General features: G+C 46.9%; 1 non-coding gene across 1 annotated transcript; it reads left to right on the top strand.

Annotated features, from left to right (window-relative positions):
• The first annotated feature begins 9,190 nt into the window (after positions 1-9,190).
• LOC128106820 (U1 spliceosomal RNA) lies at positions 9,191-9,352 on the top strand. Its single transcript, XR_008216867.1, has one exon. It is a non-coding gene; the product is annotated as a U1 spliceosomal RNA (small nuclear RNA).
• The last annotated feature ends 7,179 nt before the right edge of the window (positions 9,353-16,531 follow it).

Here is a 16,531-nt window from a genome sequence, read left to right as displayed (position 1 = left end):
AAACAAAAAACTATCACAGAAATTTTAGACCATTTTTGATTGTTTCTGTTGCTTTTGGACCTGTGGTGAGACCAGATATCATGGTCTCTGCATCTACAAAACAAAATCCTTTACCACACAGCCAGGAAAAGAGGAAGCCACTGGGATCCCACTATCCCACTCAAAGGCATGCCTCCAGTGACCTGAAAACCTGTCGCTAGAGACTGCCTCTTAAAGATTCCACTATTTCTGGATACTGTTGGTTCAGTGATGAGGGAGGCAGTTGGTATCAAGAAACCATCTATATGAGCAGCTGATATATGGTGGGTGGAGAGAGAGAAGAGCAGGCAAGCTCTGAGCAGCAGAAGGCTGTTTGGACATGTTGTTGTCTGAGTATAAAATACCTTTCTCCACCCCAGCTCATGTGTCTTAGCCTTGGTGCCCTGATGGTGACATTATTTTGGGTGGTGTTAGAACATTAAGGAGATGGGACCTAACTGGAAGAAGTTGCTGGTATGTATCCTGAAGGAGTATCTGAGCACTGGCCTTTCCTCTTCCTGTCTGCAGACAGGTGAGCTGCTCTGCCTCACCACAGTCTGCACAATGATGCTGGACCTCTCATCACAAGGTCCCCACGATGATGCTGGGCCTCTCATCACACGGTCCCCACGATGATGCTGGGCCTCTCACCGCACGGTCCCCACGATGATGCTGGGCCTCTCACCGCACGGTCCCCACGATGATGCTGGGCCTCTCACCGCACGGTCCCCACGATGATGCTGGGCCTCTCACCGCACGGTCCCCACGATGATGCTGGGCCTCTCACCGCACGGTCCCCACGATGATTCTGGTCCTCTCATCACACAGTCCCCACGATGATGCTGGGCCTCTCACTAGACAGTCCCCACGATGATGCTGGGCCTCTCACCACACGGTCCCCACGATGATGCTGGGCCTCTCACTAGACAGTCCCCATGATGATGCTGGGCCTCTCACCACACGGTCCACACAGTGATGCTGGACCTCTCACTGCACGGTCCCCACGATGATGCTGAGCCTCAAGTAAGGCCACAGCAACAAGCCCTCTTGCTGTGGACTGACACTGTGAACTCAACAAGACCTGACCTCCTCAAAACTGTTTCTCTTGGGTATTGTCACAATGACAAATAGTTCCACCCATACACTGCCATCCATCCTCGGGTATTGTCACAATGACAAATAGTTCCACCCATGCACTGCCATCCATCCTTGTGTCAGAATCGATGCCATTGTGGGATCTTTCTCATGGTTTCCACCAGGCAGTTAAAAACTTGGGCTCTGGGTTGAGGATGGCACAAACCTGCAATCACATCACTAGGAAGGCAGGAGAAAATGATTGAGCATTCAAGGCTGTCTAAACAATGCTCAACGACTAATCGCCATTATTTTATCATTATTATCATCTTAGAGATTTGCAGAGGGACGTTCTGATCTTAGGCAGAGTGTGGTGCACGCATCATCGTAAGTTGAGTAACATGACAATAATCACTTACATAAACATTTTTTAAAATAAAAATCACTAGTTGTTTATGAATTGATTACACCTTTCTGGGTGGAAGAAGAAGATGAAAACATTAAAGCTCCTTTTCGAACAGACTCAGAAATTAATATACATTCCTATCTATGATAATTGTCATGAGAGGCATCTGGAAAGGAATTATTATTTTCCACAAGAGATATAATCTGAAGTCCTCCTCTTTGCTTTGACACCTTTATTTATTTATTTTGTTGTTGTTATTGTTGTTGCTTCAAGATAGGGTTTCTCTGTGTAGCCCCAGCTGTCCTGAAACTCATTATGTAGACTAGGCTAGCCTCAAACTCACAGAGATCCGCTTCTGCTTCCTGAGTTCTGGGATCAAAGGTGTGCACCACCACCGCCCAGCATCTTTAATGTAACTCCTTTTTGGTTAATACTTTAAAGTGAACACCTTCTCTCATTTTGTTCCCAATATTTTGTTACTTTCTGATGTAACTGGGACCAGGAGACCCTGAGTATAGCAAAGAGCTAAATCTAGTTTTCCCGGGGCTTGAGGAAAGCTCACTAAAGTGCTCACCTCATAAGCATGAAGGACTTGAATTTGATCCCCAGAACCCACATTAAAAAGCCAGCTGTAGTGGGGGGTGGTTTCAGCCTAGCTTTATCAGGGGAGCCCCAGGTCAATGAGAGACCCTGCCTCAAAAACACGGGAACAGCACCCAAGGCTGTCCTCTGGACTCCACATATACAAAGTGAAAAACAAATACATAATAGAATGAACCTAGTAATATTTATTTATTTGTTTATTTGCTGAATGAATCTGGCACTCTTTACAGTTAAGGTAATTAAATTGATTTTAAATTTGCCATCTTTACTTTTCTTCCTATTTGTCCTTGCTCTGTCTCTATTTCTGTTTACGTCTTGTCTGCTTTGGATTGGTTCTTTTAACTATGATAGCACTGAGGCTTTTACTCTTCTATATTCTTTGCTTTCACTTTTTTCTTCTTTTGATTCCATTCTTTTAGTGGTTACTTTAAAACCTGCTTTAGTGGGGCTGGAGAGATGGCTCAGCAGTTGAGAGCACCTGCTTGCTCTTGCAGAGGACCCAGAGGATCCTGGTATACACATGGTTTCTCCCAGTCGCCTCTAACTCCAGGTCTAAGAGATACAATGCCTTCTGGACTCACGGTATTGCATGCATGTGGTGCTCGCGCGCACGCACGCACGCACGCACGCACGCACGCACGCACGCACGTAAAACCCCGAGTTGTTAACCTATAATTACTTATACTGATAATTAATACTCTTATTCTTATGCCAGACAAAGTAACAACCTTATATTGCTTTTATCACAGTTAGTCTTACTCAGCATATGTGCTATATGCTGTTATTATTTAACATAGATCTAAATATTTTTAACTCTCCATAGTTTTGACCTTGAATATCTTCCCAAATCCCATGTGTTAAAGACTTGATCACCAGCCTGTGGCATTATTGGTGGAACCTTTAGGAGGTAGGATCTAGTGGGAGGAAGACACCAGGGCTGTGCCCTTGATGGAGACACCGGGACCCAGACTCTCTGCTTCTTTGTTCATCTGGCACCATGAGGTAAACAGCCTTCCTCCACACTGCCCACTCACTATAATGCACAGTGCCGCCACTACAGGTCTGTGGCAGGCTTTCTTGGACCGCCAGCCCCAAATCATGACATAGAGACATTAATTATGAATGCTCGACCTTAGCTTAGGCTTGTTTCCAGCTAGCTTTTTTTTTTCACTTAAATTATCCCATTTCTACTAATCTATGTGCTGCCTCAAGGCTCGTTTACCTCATCTACATACTGTCCATCCTGCTTTCCTGCTTCCTGGGTGTCTGGCTGGCTGCCACCCACTCCTGGCTGGCTGGCCGGCTCTCCTTTTCTCCTTTCTCTCTAACCAGCAGCCCTGCCTATCCCTCCTCTGCCTATCCCTCCTCTGCCTATCCCTCCTCTGCCTGGCTATTGGCCATTCAGCTTCTTATTAGACCAATCAGGTGACTTAGGCAGGCAAGGTGAAACAGCAACACATCTTTACCTAGTTAAACAAAAGCAACACATCTTAGATAATTAAACTGAACCAGAATAAACTCCTCTTCCTTACTCGTTGTTTGTCTCAGGCATTTTGTCACAGTGATGAAAAGCTAACATATATGCTAGGAAACTGTTCACGTATTTTTATATAGTTAATATGTGCTGGATAGTTTTATGTCAACTTGACACAAGCTAAAGTCATCTGAGAGTAAGGAACCTCAATTAAGAAAATGTCTCTAGGCCAGGCAGTGGTAGTGCACACCTTTAATCCCAGCACTCGGGAGGTAGAGCCTGATGAATCTCTGTGAGTTCGAGGCCAGCCTGGTTTACAGAGTGAGATTCAGGACAGCCAGGGCTGCACAGAGAAAAAAACCCATCTCGAAAAACAAAAACAAACAAACAAAACCCCTAAAAACAAAAAACAACATCAAAAAAGAAAATGTCTCTATAAGATCTGGCTGTAGGAAGACCTATAGGACATTTTCTTAATTAGTGATTGATGGAGAGGGCCCAGCCCATTGTGGGTAGGGCCACCACTGGGCTGCTGGTCCCGGGTTCTAATAGAAAGCTGACTGAACAAGCCATGAGGAGCAAGCCAGTAAGCAGCACCCTCCATGGCCTCCTGTCTCCAGGTCCTGCCCTGCTACACTTCCTGTCCCGACTTTCTTCGATGACAAACAGTGATATGGAAATGTAAGCCAAATAAACCCTTTCCTCCCCAACTTGCTTTTGGTCACGGTGTTTCATCACAGCAGTGGAAACCCTGACAAAGATATGGTTCTGCTTTAGATCTATCCACGCGGGTTACTTCCATCTTGCCTGTCACTTCATTCTGTGTCGCTATCGATCCATATCAGACCTTCCCCCCCTTTTTTTTGTGAGAAGCAGCATTGAAGTTTTTTCATGTCGATCTGTTGTCTGCTGGTGATGAATTGTTTCAGGTCTTCCCCACACCCCATGAAAGTATCATTATTTTCCTTTAATCATTGAAGTCTATCTTTACTGTACATAGAATCCTAAGAGGTAATTATTTCCTTTCAGTCTATTGAACACACTTGCATTTTTGCCGTTCAGAAGTCAATGGTTCTCCAATCCACTTGAATTTTTTTTTACTGGATACCTTCCTCACTATTTTTTTTTTGTCTTTGATTTTCCAACGTTTTACTGTGGTGGGCAGAGTTATGAATTTCTCTCTATCTTGTTTGATGTAAAGTCTTGTAAGATCTGTTGACTTATATTTTTGAATTTGTTATTATAGGGGATGGGTTGGGGGGGAGGGTGGGGGGCGGGAGGAGGGAGGACAGGGGAATCCGTGGCTGATATGTAAAATTAAATTAAATTATAAAAGAAAAAAATTTGTTATTATAACACTCACACGTGTGTGTATGTGTGTGTGTGTGTGTGTGTGTGTGTGTGTGTGTGTGTGTGTGCTCTCCTGGTGCTGAACACTGGGAAACACGTCTTCAAATACACCTCTCTTTCCTCCTTCTCACCCTATCTGCTACTTCTTAGGGTGTGTCTAGCTCTGTCTTCTGCTCTGCGTCTTGGATTTCCTTTTTCTTCCTTAGCCTCCACTCCACTGACTCTCAAGAGGGTTGCTCTTTTGGTAAACTCTGCCACTGAGTTGTTGATTTTGTTCTTTTAATTTCATTTAGTAATTTCTATTCGACCCTCTAAATCTGTTTTTTGTTCCAGTAGCTTGTATGTACGGTGTTAACAAAACCCTTTCCTTTTTCTGCGTGATAACCAGACCGATGACTTTCAGAGTATTAATCCCAAAGATTCAAGGAGAAAGACCACTGACCCAAATCACCATAGCCAAATTAATTAAAGCAAGCTATTAATTATAATTAAAGCAAGCAATTAATTAAAGCAAGCTTTTTTCTTTGTGTACACAGGCAGCCTCTCCCTAAGGTGGGGTTCAAGAGGTCAGCATTGGATGTGAGAAGACACGGTTTTTATAGCTCAAGGGTAGGGGGCTTCCAAATGGGGGGATTTAGTGGGCAAAATATGTGGGGTTACAGAAGCAGAACATAAGCATAACAAGTTACTCAGAACAACCTCCGGAAACAAAGACATGATTGCAAGGTGGTCATAAGAAGGTAGTCATGTTACCCTTTGAAACAAAGATAGGGTTGCAACACGGTTTTAACTTTTGAACAAAGGCGTGGTTGCCATCCCCTGGACAGGCAGTACAGAGCCATTTGTAGGTCACAGGTTAAGGTTACAGCTGGGGTATAGCCCATCCTGGAGAAAATGAAGTCTGATCATAAACAGGAACGAGCCTAGTATGTCTTTACTATAAGATGGCTTTCAAGCCAAAGATGGAGGCAGTCTGGGTCATAACAGTTGGATCTTTTTGGCACCTTAACTCCTGACTGACAGACTGCACTTGGCTCAGGGGAAAAGGCACAGCCCCTGGTGAGAGGGTGTGTTTAAAGTTTCTGAGTATGAGATGCAGGTAAGCTGCTCACACCTGTGTGGACACTGGAAGCTGCTCTGTTATGTCCCTTCCAGAGATTATGGCTCCCGTGGGACCAGGCATTTCTAAACCAGCTTCCAAGCAAGCATTTCAGCTGTCACCCCCGCCCCCATTGTGGCAGGTGAGGGATGGATGAGCAACCATCACCACCAGCGCCCCCCCCACCGTTGCCACCCTGGAAGCAGTTCCTGATGTTGCCCCTCCCCTGCTTTTAAAGCGAGCTGTGGTTCTTATGCTGCATCTTTCTAATTGACCGGTATCATGTGTGGTCCATGAGCCTCTTGTAATCCTGAATGTTTAGCTGACACTAAGAAAACCTCTTTCTAGGCAAAATTCTTCCAGACCCTTATTGTTTCCTGAGCAATTTTAGGTGGTATATTTTATGGCTTTTCTGAAATTTTCCATATCACTGACTTATTAAGGATCAATTCCTAGTGCCTTCGTGCTTATTATCTTTGAGTATGCACTGCAGAAAATAAAGTGGAAGCAAGGCTTCTCAGCAGGTGCTCATCTTTCCCAGGGTAGGGTTAGGAGCTGGACCAGTACAGGAAATTGGCCCTGCTGTCAAAGCAACTCTGGAGCTTGTACAAAAGCATGGGAAGACTGCTTACTGAAGGACTTTAGTGAACTAACTGATAGAGTAATTCTCCACCATTGTGTCCTCCAGATGCTCTGGGGTTATGCCTGAACCATGTCATAATACTGGGATTGTTTCCAACTGTAAGGATTATCTTAGACTAAGTCATATCAAGATACCCATGTTTGGGCACCCCAGCCATCATGGACCCTCCACTGCAGGTTCCTGCATAATTTAATGTTGGGTCTGGCAGCGGTCCTTGTGACTGTCCCCTGATTGCCCTTTTTTTTTTTTTCTGTATAGCCCACACTTTTGATCCTTCCATCATTCTGTTTTAGCCTTCTGAGTGCTGAGATTACAAGTATACGTATTTTAAAGAAATAATTAATTTTACTTTTAATTAGGTGTAGGTATGTGTGGGCATGTGCACGTACATGAGTGCAGGTGCCCATGGAGGCCAGAGACATCAGATCCCTCTGGAGCCACAGGTGGTTGTGAGCTGCCCAATGTGGGTGCTGGGAACTGAACCTGGGTCCTCTGCAAGAGCCAGAAGTGCTCTTAAACCCTGAGCCATCTCTCCAGCTCCTTGCATTCTCATCTTTTAAGTAGCAGGCTGTCTTCAGAGACCAGATATTAAAAATACGTGCACATTGTTTCTCGTAGAGCCCGTAATGTTTAAGGCAAGCCGAGTCTGAGCTACAAGCTTAGGAAGAGTTCTTGGATGGTAAATTGCATCAGTTGGAAAACAAACCATGAAGGTGTTTTCTTGGGACTTGGAACAGTGGAAACAAGGAGCAACTGAAACGATTTGATCCATCCTTCACATCCTTAGTGGGAGGGGAGGTTTTTGATCTACTTAACCAGCAGTTAACGGAGGAGGGCCTCTGGCAATGGAGTCTTCAAAATGAAAAATGAATTATGGCCTGCCGAAATTCCTTTCTGACCTAGAAACTCTTGAAACTAAAAGCAGTTAGCTCTTTTTAATTTTAGTGTGGATAATGATATTGGTGAAATTATTAAGGCCACTCCACGTAGTTAAAAGGAGATTTATTTAATGGCATAACTTACAAATTAAGGGATAGGTAGGTCGCGGGGTCTGGGGAAGGTGTATCACAGTCCAGCGGTGTTCTCTGGAGCTCTGCTTGGCCCACCTCCTCTACTGTCCAGGGTCCCGGAACAGAGAGAGAGCGCTGGCCCATCCAGATCTCGGGTCTCCAGGCGCCTCCCTTGGCCCCACCTTGTAGGCATGACAGTTGCCAAAGTCTCAATGGGGGTTGGAACTTCCAGATCAAAGCTGGAATGGCTACCTACTACATAATATTTTTGAAAAATCAAAATATAATAAATGGCAGTTTCTAGAGCAGTGGTTCTCAATCATGGGTCACGACCCCCATTGGAACCACATACTTGCATTATGAATCATAACAGTAGCAAAATTACAGTTGTGAAGTAGCAACGAAAATAGTCTTATGGTTGGGAGTCACCACCACATGAAGAACTGTGCTGAAGGGTTAGGAAGGCTGAGAACCGCTGTGCTGGAGGCCGGACAAATAGCCCGAGTTGAAATGACAGCGGTTCTGTGAAGAAGGAAGGGTAAACCTGCGTGAAACTCTGTTGCTCTTCTGGTTGGCTATTTTGAGCGAGGGTTTTGGCTGCATCCTTGTGCTGCTCTGGGGATTTGGCCAGACTGGAATGGCAAGGAGATGAAGAAAGACAGACACACAGACACCCAGAGAAGCTGGGATCCTGTGGAGTGGACTCTGAGGGAGAAGCCAGGAAGCTCATCACGTTGAAAAGGAAGGCGGCCTTATTATACCCAGATAAACAAGGAGGCAGTGTTTATGGTGCGCAGCTGGACCAAGGAGATGGGTTGAACTAATCTTGGTAGGAGCAGTCTTTGTAGGGAGCAGTCTTCAGGCCATGAATACAGGGGAAGAAAATTATGGTGGACATTTTCTTCACACACTATTGTATTTTACTTTCTATCTGTGGATGTTTTGTCATCACCAAGCATTTCGATGATATTGTCTGAGTGTCCTTATGAAGCAAGACTCAAACGAATCAGGGCAATGACTCTTCCTCTATGAATGCTTGGACTCCAATACGGAAGTGAAAAATGCTGAGTGTGTAACAAATTCCTACCAAATATCCGGAGCTCTTCTTACACAGAGAAAACCAAGGGGAAAAAAAAAAGTTCACCAAGCCAACAGCGCGAAGGCGAGGGGCGTGGTCTATGCAGAGGAGGTGCAGAGAAGGACCCCGCAGGTGACACCACCTTCTCCGAGGTGGGGGGCTCCCGTTAGCTGGGGACAGGGACGTCATCCTTGTCAAGAATATGGGCGTGGTCTATGCAGATGAGGGGCGCGCAGGGGCTGCCGGTCCGCACCCGCTGCGGAAACGCGAGGGATTTGACGCGCGGCGTGGGAGGGAGCGCGGGTCCGCGGGTGACAGCGGAGCGCGGGAACCGGGCGCGGGTCCGGGGAGGCCCGCGATCGCTGGCGGCGAAGTGACCGTGCGTTGAGAGCGCAGGTCCGGGGTGTCTGAGCGGTGTGTGGAGGGGAGGCGAGCATACTTACCTGGCAGGGGAGACACCATGATCAAGCAGGTGGTTTTCCCAGGGCGAGGCTCAGCCATTGCACCTGGGGTGTGTTGACCCCTGCGATTTCCCCAAGTGCGGGAAACTCGACTGCGGAATTTGTGGCAGTGGGGACTGCGTCCGCGCTCTCCCCTGGTATTGGTGTGCAAAAGTAAGATTGCTAACTTCTGCCCCAGTATTAACTTTTTTTTTTAATTATCTTGTCTCCAATTTTGAGTGAGCTTTTCTTTTTCTCCCTCTTTGTGCTCTGAGTTCGTTCTTTCAGACCTCGAATCCAGAGATTGGCCGAGGAAAATGCTCTTCAAATCTTCTAAGGATGCTCAACACGCCCCCCACTTCGACCGCCGGAATAAACAGAATTGCAGTTAGCTCCTGGACTGCACAGACACCTCATGCGGAGGCCTTCCCTCCCCGAAGTCAGGCCAGGGTCCCCAACCTGCAGTTTGTCCCCTGAGACAAAAGAACCTGGAGCACCTCCTCCTCAGAGCGCACAGATCTCGGCTGAGGCAGCAAATCCAGTTCCCCCAAGACTATAAAGTGAGAGTACGGTTCCCTCTGCGTCTTCACAGCTTGTTCCCGCGCTGTTCTGTCCATGGCACCCGCCTCTCCTGCCTGTCCTTCACTTTGGGCTAGCTCTCTCCTAACTCTCCTGACTGTCCTTCACTTTGGGCTAGCTCTCTCCTAACTCTCCTGCCTCTCCTTCACTTTGGGCTAGCAGTCTCCTAACTCTCCTGCCTGTCCTTCACTTTGGGCTAGCTCTCTCCTAACTCTCCTGCCTGTCCTTCACTTTGGGCTAGCTCTCTCCTAACTCTCCTGCCTGTCCTTCACTTTGGGCTAGCTCTCTCCTAACTCTCCTGCCTCTCCTTCACTTTGGGCTAGCTCTCTCCTAACTCTCCTGCCTGTCCTTCACTTTGGGCTAGCTCTCTCCTAACTCTCCTGCCTCTCCTTCACTTTGGGCTAGCTCTCTCCTAACTCTCCTGCCTCTCCTTCACTTTGGGCTAGCTCTCTCCTAACTCTCCTGCCTCTCCTTCACTTTGGGCTAGCTCTCTCCTAACTCTCCTGCCTCTCCTTCACTTTGGGCTAGCTCTCTCCTAACTCTCCTGCCTCTCCTTCACTTTGGGCTAGCTCTCTCCTAACTCTCCTGCCTCTCCTTCACTTTGGGCTAGCTCTCTCCTAACTCTCCTGACTGTCCTTCACTTTGGGCTAGCTCTCTCCTAACTCTCCTGCCTCTCCTTCACTTTGGGCTAGCTCTCTCCTAACTCTCCTGCCTCTCCTTCACTTTGGGCTAGCTCTCTCCTAACTCTCCTGACTGTCCTTCACTTTGGGCTAGCTCTCTCCTAACTCTCCTGCCTCTCCTTCACTTTGGGCTAGCTCTCTCCTAACTCTCCTGACTGCTCTCCCAGCTCAAGCAGCTCAAGGCTGGATCGCGCCCCGTGGGCTCCGGATTCTCCCTCCTAAGAACGCTCATTCTGGGTGTGTGGGGGCGGGAGGGGGGACCGGCCTGGGCTGGCTTCCTTCCCCACAAACCAACTGAACCTGCCTTCCAGTTCCACGTGATAACAATTCCCTCGGGCCTTTTCTGTAGAGATACCAAAACAAAACGACCCCACCGATGTCCATCTGTTAATAAAAGCCTTTTCTTAACGTAAGGTGCTAAAAAGAAACATCTTGCCGTATTTATGCTTTTCCTGGTTTGTTCCAACGGTATTCAGGAAGTGCGTATACTTTTGCAGAAGGAGAGAACTTTAGAACAAATTACAATCTATAACTGAAGGGGTCTCCCGCATAGCGGGGCAGGACCTATATTAGACACCAACCCCTCGTTTTACAGAGAGACCCTTAATTAATCGGGGAAGAAAAGTGTCTGATTTCTGACTCAGGCACAAAACGGCAAACGACCTTGCAGGTGTACTTTTTAAGAGGAGGAAAAGGGGAGGTCTGTGTTAGAATGGGCTAGGATGGGGTGGTGAAGGAGATGAGGGGGAGGGGAAGGGAACAAGGGAGAGGGAGAGGGAGTATTTGTGTCCGGAGGACAAAGGACTGCCTCTGGATAGAGAGGAGACAGATGTGGCCTATAGGAAATGGCGGTTTATAAAGGTAAAGGGGAAACTTCGTGTTAGCTTCAGGTTTAATTTTAATTGGACATGTTAATTAGGTGATCCAAAGGAAGCTTTTGATTGCTGGACTTAATACTTGGATAGCTGGACCTTGGTAGTCAGCCTCAGGAGGAGGAAGTGGCCGGATAAGGGACTAGACCGTGGTGGCTAGCTTTAGGAATGTAGTCTAAAGGTTTTTAGCAAGGCAGAGGGAATGGGGGAGAAGGGCAAGGCCCGCTAGAGCCGAGGGGCCCGAGCTCTTTACGAACACTTCAGAATATGAATATTCTGAAAAAGGAGGTCAGATGTCTTCTCCGACCACATCATGAAGAAAGATATGAAAAAGAGCTGGCCCCGGAAGTGGGGAGACATGCGATTGGATTGGGCAACAGAAGCAAACACCCTCTATGTCGTCTGCACTATTTCTTCACGACCCTCAGAGGTTGGTTTCTGTTTGTTTTGTTTCTGTTTTTTAAATGTTGGGCTTTTCCCCAAATCTGGTGGGAGTGAAGAGGACCCGAATGTCTGGGCTCTCAGCTGGGACTCATCTCAGAAGCCTTGACTAAACCATAATTGTTCGGCCACAGAAAGGAGAAAAAAGTCTGGAAAATAGGGTGTCTCTATGAGAGAGAAGTCACTCTTAACCAGCGGCTTGCAGGAGAGGGGCATCGAGGGTCTTACAGTCAGGAAACAGCCTCTCCATGGGAGATTGCTGAGCTGAACCAATGGCCATAACCACGTGGAGAGAATGAAGATCCGGGCGGCTGTTATTCTCACAGACTTCGAATCTCATCTGTCTAATGGGGCGGCGGCTGTTGACTCTGAAGACAGGATAGAAACCTGGGGTATGTGACTGATGGCGGTACCTCCAAGGCAGAAGGACTCGGGTCTGAAGGAGACTAGTGCTGTGGGAAAGAGTATGATTGTGACTTGGGAACCATGCCAGCTCGCCCCTCCTCATCTCTTCACACCTGCTGCTGCCAGGGAGGAAGGCTGCCGCCCACCCAAGCCGTGTGGGTCAGCAGTGGGCACAGACACAGTTACCTGGATCCTTCCAGGCAGGGTCTTTGCTTTAGTTTGCCTTGGGTTGCTGTGATTAGCATGGTAACCAAAAGTAACTTGGGAAGAAATGGCTTATTCAGCTTACAGTCCTTCATGAAGAGAAGCCAAGACAGGAACCTGGAGGCAGGAACTGAAGCAGAAGCTGTGGAGGAGTGCTGCTCACTAGCATGGTCTTCATGGCTTGCCCCACCTGCTTTCTTAGTCCACCCAGGGCCACATGCCTAGGGTTGGCACTGCTCCTCAGTGAGCTGGGCCCTCCCACATCAATCAATCATAAGATTGGGCTTCCTTATACACAATCTAGTGGAGCTATTTTCTCAATGAGGTGTCTTGCCTCAGGCAATTCTGGCTTGTGTCAAGTTGAGAAAAAAGCTAACCAAGAGTAGTGTTTCACTTTGACATTAGCTGTGTGTTACATTATACCGTTATTGTTGCATTTTCCTGGAAGCAAGTGAGGAGTCTGAGAATCCAGCCTGGAACACTAACTGCCCAGTCTAAGACAGTCTCTAGTGAGTTCCCCCACACTGTCTGAAATTATAGCTGTGAAGAGGAGCATCCCAGCTTGAGTACAAGAAGGCCATACTCGGATTCCTGGAAAGTCAGAAGACATCCGACATCTACTGTCCTTACCAAGCACTAAGCCACAAGGAAGATGGTAATGTCTTATTTCTTGACCCTCTCCACAACTCTACCGCAAACGACTAATTTTCTCTAGAGAGAACCTAGCTTTAACTGAATTTCAGCCCCTTCCAGTCTGTGTAGCAAAGCTGCCAGTTGCCTGCGAACACTTCGTTGAAGCCCAGTGTAGAAAGGAGCAGGCTCAGGGCTAGTCAGCAGGGATGGTGTCTCTAGGGTCTCCCGGCAGCATTCACTTTGGCCTGTGAGGACGCTGCTTGACTTTTCTATCCATGTCGCATGCAGCACTGACAGTGACAGTATGTAGCAAAGGGAAATGTTGGCACCCTGGCTTCCCTTGGATGGATTTACTTTCGTTTCTCTGACCGACTCTCCACTGAGATTCATTTTCACTTCCTGCTAAGTATCAGTCCAGAGGGAAGAGAAACTGAGCCGGGCTAGTAAGGAACGAGTCAGATCCTAAGGAAGGTTCAGCCTGACCCACAGACTGGCTAAAACCCTTAAAAAGCAAAGTCACTGTGCAGACACACTCAGGGGCAGTGCCCCACCGTGTGCATCCCTTTTGAGCTTCCTGAATACCAAAACTTCCCTGCAAATAACTATTTCACAACCAAGCCTTTGCCGAGTCCATTAGCCACGCTAATTCTGGGAATGGAGAGCTTTTGGAAGTTTGGAGATTCCCATAAGCTCGGCCACAGGGTGAAGGCTGCTTATTGCCCGGATTGTGTGCTGCAGGAGCTGTGATCTGGTGTATCACCTGACTCACTAATGGAAGCTTTGTGTGTGTGTGTGTGTGTGTGTGTGTGTGTGTGTGTGTGTGTGTGTGTTTGAAGTAGCATTGCAGTGTAAAATGCTCCTCAAACAGCTGATTTCATTCACAGTGAAGTTTCCTTACTGCTCCTCCAATTTGCCCCCTCCCCCGTAGGTTGCTATCCAGAGAATATCATCAATTTTATTCATTCATTAAATCCTGAGAATATTATGAAGGACAGAACTGCATTGCCACAGAAAAGGTCTTAGAGGTTTGGGGTTATGTTGTCTTAAAACAGGTTATTTCTCATATATATCCAATGTTGAAGAGTTGATAATCAAGCTGAATATGCAATACACACATGAAGCGTGATCCTAATTAGTCTTATCAATAAAAACCAAGAGTCAAATATTGGGGTAATAACCTGAAAGATCAGAGAAGCAGAGCAGCAGTCACTAGAGACTTCTTATCTCTATGAATCCTCAGACAGAAAAGGGGGCCAAGATCATGTCTCCACTTGTCTTATATTTCTGTCTCCACCTCTCTATTGTGCTGGGATTAAAGGCATGCACCTCCTAAATGCTGGGATTAAAGTTGTGAGCCACCACCACCTAGCCTCTATGGTTTATCTAGTGGCTAGCTCTGTCCTCTGATCTCCAAGCAAGCTTTATTTGTCAGAGCACAAACAAAACATCACACAACACATACATCACACACACACACACATACACACACACACACACTCGATAGCATCTTCACAGACAGGTCTGCCGCAGTTGAGATAGTTTGAAGGAAAGGATGATAAAATAAGCCTCTAGTAAAATCAAACGACAACAAACCCCCAAACAATAACAACAAAAAACAACCCAGGCCCCTGAGGTGAGTGCTCCATGGAGACTCTGAGATCAGCTCCCAGCACCAACATCAGGGGGACTCACAACTCCGGGGGATTTGATGACCACTTTTGGCCTCTGTGGGTACCGAATTCATATCCACAAACCCACACACATACACATAATAAAAATAAAAGATCAAACAAACGTTCTGAGTAGGGCCTGGTGGTGCACACCTATAATCCCAGGACTCAGAAGTTGGAGACAGGAGGAGCAGACCTTCAAGGCCAGCCTTGGCTACAAAAGGAGTTTGAAGCCAGCTTGGACTACATAACACTGTCCCCCAAACTACAAAAATCTACATTAGGACTCCATGCCATGGACTTCAGGCAATAATTATTTTGTCATTGTCCAGAACTTGAAAGTGGTGAGGGAATTCTTCTCTGAGGATGTCATCCTGATGGTTATCACCATTCTTATATAAAACATCCTTCGGGCAGTGGTGGCGCATGCCTTTAATCCCAGCACTCGGGAGGCAGAGCCAGACGGATCTCTGTGAGTTTGAGGCCAGCCTGGTCTATAGAGCGAGTTCCAGGAAAGGTGCAAAGCTACACAGAGAAACCCTGTCTCAAAAAAACAAACAACAAAAAAAAAAAATCCATGTGCACTTTTGGCAAAATCACCATAGAATGGTGTATAACATTCTACATATTGAGAAGAAGAAAATTTTGGGAGACCCTCTCCCACATTTATGACCAAGGAACTCTTGAGGAGAGAGAAGTGAGAAATATTTAGATAGAAAGAGATACCTAGATGTTGAGAGGAAAGACAGAAACACAAGATAACCTCGGGAGGGCCTGGGTCAAAACCCACCAGCCCAGAACTTTATTCAAAAGGGCTTTCTATAACAATGCCAAGGGGCGAGGCGAAAGACCTCCCCCTTGCTAGACAGAGTCAACTGTAGACCCTTCCGAACACCTGGTACCCAGGCCAGTGGTCCAATCATCCTCTTATGTAGCCCAGCAAGTTCAGATCTCACTAGGAAACCTCTGTGGGTTCCAACAGAAAATGAAAATAGAAAAACAACAAAAAGGGTAAGGAAGTTTTAAGTGTTTATAAAACAAAAAACCTGATAAGGGATCATAAGTAGTGGGGGGTGGCGGTGGTGGCGGCGGCGGCGGCGGCGGCAGCGCACGCCTTTAATCCCAGCAGTCTGGGAGGCAGAGGCAGAGGCAGGTGGATCTCTGAGTTTGAGTTTAGACTGGTCTACATAGTGAGTTCCAGGACAGCCAGGACTACAGAGAAACCCTGCCTGGAAACACACACACACACACACACACACACACACACACACACACACACACCAAACAACAACAACAACAACAAAAGAGATCATAAATGTAACTTACAGTTAAAGCTAAAACAGTAGTTAGGATAAAAAGGAAACTCATTATTATATTAGAAATGGTTAAAATGAACCCTGTAAGTAAGGGACTGAAGTAACTAGAAAAAGAACAGGTGGGTTATGGGGTTGTGTACTTGTTCATCCAGTCACTCAAGGGGCTGGGATGATTCTGAGTTTGAGGCAGCCTGGGTTACATAGCAAGACCCTGTCACAAACCAAACATAACAAAGGGGTGGGGCAGAACCACAGAGAGAAGCAGGGACAGCCAATGAAGAAGAAAGCAAAACTAATAAACACAGGTCATGAAACTAGAAAGAGAATTATAGGGGTCTCAAGGAGGGGTTTAGTTAGGGTCAGGGAATGAAGAGGGGGATGAATGCATGTAGTTAGGAAGGGAAGCGGGGGGTGGGGTGGGGGGGGTGGGGGGGGAGGTGGAGGGAGGGAGGGTCCAGCAGGAGGAGGAAAGGGGATGCGGGAGGCACTGAGGGAAAGAGAGCATGTGTGAAAACATGATGAAGCCTATTGCTTTG

The sequence above is a fragment of the Peromyscus californicus genome, unplaced genomic scaffold (assembly GCF_007827085.1).
Source record: "Peromyscus californicus insignis strain IS unplaced genomic scaffold, ASM782708v3 Scaffold_9__1_contigs__length_137607984, whole genome shotgun sequence".
Classification (NCBI taxonomy): Eukaryota; Metazoa; Chordata; class Mammalia; order Rodentia; family Cricetidae; genus Peromyscus; species Peromyscus californicus.
The sequence above is the reverse complement of the archived record's forward strand: the minus strand, read 5'-3'. Positions and strand labels throughout refer to the sequence as shown.